Source organism: Lissotriton vulgaris, unplaced genomic scaffold, assembly GCF_964263255.1.
Source record: "Lissotriton vulgaris unplaced genomic scaffold, aLisVul1.2 SCAFFOLD_3419, whole genome shotgun sequence".
NCBI classification, from domain to species: domain Eukaryota; kingdom Metazoa; phylum Chordata; class Amphibia; order Caudata; family Salamandridae; genus Lissotriton; species Lissotriton vulgaris.
In genome coordinates this window covers 153,832-158,225 of record NW_028246899.1, presented here as the reverse complement: position 1 = coordinate 158,225, position 4,394 = coordinate 153,832, and positions in this window count along the sequence as shown.

Genomic DNA, 4,394 nt, shown 5'->3' with positions numbered 1-4,394 from the left:
GTTGGAGTTTCCAATTATAGACTTAGAGCAGTCAGAATGTACCCTGTGATATGCACCTCTGCCCCATCAATATGCTTTTGATTTTCTGTTTCCCTTGTAAGACCTACCTACTGTATTTTCTTCCTCAGTTTGGTACTTCAGGAAATGAAAGAATGATGCTTTAAAAAGTAATGTATTCTACTCTACCTTCCTCTGATTCCTTGTTTTACTTGTCTTTCGTTAAGGTATTCAGCTTTTCTTTCTCATTGTTACTGCAACCTGCCCAATATTGCTGCCTACTCTTCAACCACAACTTGGTCAGATTTTTTGGCCTCTGCTTTTCATCTGTCAAAAGTCGAAAAATATTTTGTCACAAGAGTTCATTCTATAACTACATCTCCTCTCGAAATTGTTCATTTATAATGGATAGTAGTAGGTGTATCACCAGACTATTTTTTTTAAAGTGTAATAGTATACGTTTTTAGCAGCACTCTTCGTTCATGGATCTGTTAAACTATTAATCACACTTTGATTCTGCCCAAAGCAGCACAATGCGTAGGACAATGGGACAACCCTGCACAGCTAGTGACACCGCTGCGTGCGAGTGAAGTCATTCTCCTATTGCATAACATGGTCATTCACACAGAAAGTAACTCAAACAGTTTTTTTTTAATTTGTTATTTTTTTGGCTTGTGAAGGGTGTTAGCATGCTGCACAAATCTGCTGGTCCATTTGCATGTGTATGTGCTGCACTGCATGTACACTTTATTCTTAGAAATTCTATTACACCATCCCAAGATGGATGCCCTTGAGTGACCATGTCGATGCATGTATGGACCTCCATCTTGGAATGCTTTTGTTATACTTTTTTATAAAATAGCATTCCAAGGTGGCTCTCTATGCATTAGCATATATCCTATCTATCTATCTATCTATCTATCTATCTATCTATCTATCTATCTATCTATCTATCTATCTATCTATCTATCTATCTATCTATCTATCTATCTATCTATCCATCATTGACGCCACTGCCTGCTGACACCGGGGGACTTCAGCCCCCAACAAACATCGCCCAGGAGGCGCCAACGTGTGTTTACCATGCCCGGAGGCGCATAAAGCAGCACAAGGCTTCCATAGTGCGGGAGCCCTCATTGATGACAATGCCACTGCCTGCTGACACGGGGGACTTCAGCCCCCAGCAACCTGTGCGTCAGGAGGCCAGTTTGTATCAAAAGCAACCAACTGGACACAGTAGACGTGATTTTCCATCTTGGAGTTGTCTCCCACTAGGAAGCCCAGGATTGTGGTAAGCAGTGCGGAGAGCACTTGTTAATTGCATTACAAATTTAACTGTGAATGATCGAGATTCTGACAGGCCCATCTGGTGGTCAGTATCGGTCAGCATTCATTGATCATGGGTAAGAGAAAAGCAACAAACTCTGACCATCTGTCTAATACTAAAAGGACCACTATTGACTCTTACCTAGCTAAAGCGGAGGGGGCAATTACCCAGGGAATTGATAAGGCAGAGAGAAGATTATCTATGGGCTTATCTGGCACACCAATGCCTGAACTGTTGCAGGTTGAATCAGTAGAAACAATTAACACAAGCCCTCCATCTAGCATGTTGGATAGCACACGGCTGCAGCCAGAGGGACAATGGTGAGCAAGGTACAAGTGTTTCATCTTCTGGCACCATGGGTGAGGGTTGAGGGGTTGCCCCAGTCACTGACAGCAAGGGCACGTTTCAAGGAGTGTCACCAGCACCCAAGAGATTACAAAAAGCGAATAAGAAAAACAAGCCCACAAGGAGGGTGGAGGCACCAAAACCCCCGTTTTGCCCGACAGATTTGGAGGACTTGTGGAACATGCTGAGGGGCTCAATCACAAACTTGATGACCGACCTGTTGGAAAAAGGGCTATCAGATTCCAGAGAGACACTTGGGAAAGTGGAGAATATGTTGAAATCCATATCCAATCCATATCCAATGTTCTGCCGCCGAGTAGGCCTCACTCACAAGCAGTGTGCCCCAGTCTGCAGGGGCAACACGAGCCAGGAAACCACCGACCAAACTGACAGGTCACTGGGGACTGGGCCCCGGAGTGAACTGGGGGTCAGGGAGAAAGAGACTGATTTTAGATTTAATTCTCAAACATGGGGTGTGGTGGGTGGAGGTAGGGGTGTTAGGGACCGACATTCTCCATCCTGTGAGCATGAGAAAGGGGGGGCAAGTCCTAAGAACACTTACAGATCATGTCTGCCAGTGATTGATCTGCACACGGCCTGTTGCCCCTATACCGTAGCTCCGGTAGTAGAGCCAAGTTTGGGAGTGAACACCAAGGAAGCCACAGAAAATCTTATCAACAAAGTATCTCATTTGCTAGGGAAATATAGTAGATTTAACACAGGGGACCATTCTCATATCCTGATGGCAAGAAGAGTCTCTTGGATTGGAAAATCCAGAAAATCCTTTACGGGCGATGTAGTGATCGTCACCTTTAGACTCCCAGAACTAGCACATAACATATTAAGACACTCGGCAGAGTTTCTTTTCTATGCCTCAGACATTAAACCTCTCTCACTAGTGTTTTTTTTACAGGCCCGGTTCTATTGCCCCAGCAAGTAATAATGCTGTGGAGTTGGAGGGGGGCGTATACATGAGGGAGGGAAGGGAGCTGTTTTCGAACACTTATGCCCCTTTGTCGGATCGTAACGACTTGGATTGACAGTGGGAGAGCATCGAATACAGCCTAGAACAGGCTACAGTGACTGACCCTCCAATGCAGGCCATTATGCCCCTGTGGGATCGGCTGAGAGAGATTGTAGACACTCCCACGAATCATTCCAACCAGAATTACTGGATAGGACAGCAAGGCGATAAGGCAATATCGGCCTTTTTACACAGTTCCCAGGGAGAGAGTGAGGTCAATCTGATCTACTGGAATGTGGGAGGGCTTTCTTCAAGGATTTAAGGATGACAGAAGGATTCAAATCATAACCTCCTACGAGATCATTTGCCTACAGGAGACCTGGGAGGTGAAAAAAAGGAGGGCTATAAATCATTTTTCCTCCCGGCAGAAGGGTCGAGAAATGGGTGAGCCAAGGGTGGTTTAATTATATTTATTGCCCTTGATATTTGTGGCTCAGTCAAACAACTGAACTGGAACTCTACAGTGGCGCAAGTTCTAAAGTTGGTAATAGGAAGAACAAAACAGCTCACATTAATCAACTTTTATAATGGCAAAAATAGGAATCGGGGTTCATTGAGTTTGAAGGAACTAGCTACAGGGGGACAATTTAATATTGGGCAACCTTATTTTGTTAGGTGATTTTAATTGTCATTTATGCTCGGGTATTGGACAAAACACCAGGGATATTTCCTCATGCATGACAGCAGAAGAATGGCACATGGAGCACTCTGCAGAGGGTTAGGAATTAAATGCTCTTTTAAACACCGAAGACCTAACGTTTACTCTACAAAATGCAGTAATGCCACCCAATAGTCTTTATCCTCCTAACTAGAAAGGAAGGGCTACCACCATCGATTTTATCTTTGTATCTTTGTGTCTTCAGCGTTGGCGTATATCATATCGTTCTTCAGGACTATGGAAAGCCCCTTCAGCGACCATAACCCTCTGACTTTGGGGATGCTGACACAGGGGCTGAAACTAGATCTAAGCAGTAGGATGGGAGGCACTTTAAAGCCAACTGACCAGGGGAGGCGCCTGTAGTGGTCACAGGTGGATAGCAACACTTTTTATTTTCCCCTTTTTAAAGAGAGGCAAGTGGACATTCTGAAGTGCCTGGATATCTCAACTTCAGAGGAAGACGTACTCAAATCCTTTGACGACTTTGCAAAGTCAGTGAGAGCACACTTAACTGTTCCAGTAGTCACTGCCTATTCGGCTAGCCCAAGGTGGTTCGACAGGGAGTGTTCTCAAGCACTTAAAGTGGCTCTGAAAGAGACTCCCCTTAACAGATCCAGGGTAGCTAGTTGTCGCATCAACTATAAAAAAGCACTCAAGGAACGGAGGTCTACCTTACAAAAACAGGCTTGGTATGAACTTGTCGAGGCCACTGCTTTGAAAGATAGTTCTTTACTTTGGAGAGTCATTAATAGACCCTGTTTCTCTGAGCCCGATAAACCCACTATATGTCACCACATTACACAAGACCACTGGAAGAATCATTTCCAGGCAGTTTATAATTATGGGGAGGGTGAGCACTGTATTAATGCCTGGGAGACCCTCCCATGCAATTCTCATTTTAACTTTCAGCTAGACGAGGTAATAATAGGCATAGAGCAATTGACCAATAACAAGGCTCCTGTCACAGACGGAATCCCCCCTGACCTGTTTAGATGTAATATTGAGGGGGGACATGTGCGGTGTGAAAAGAAGATGGCCGCTTA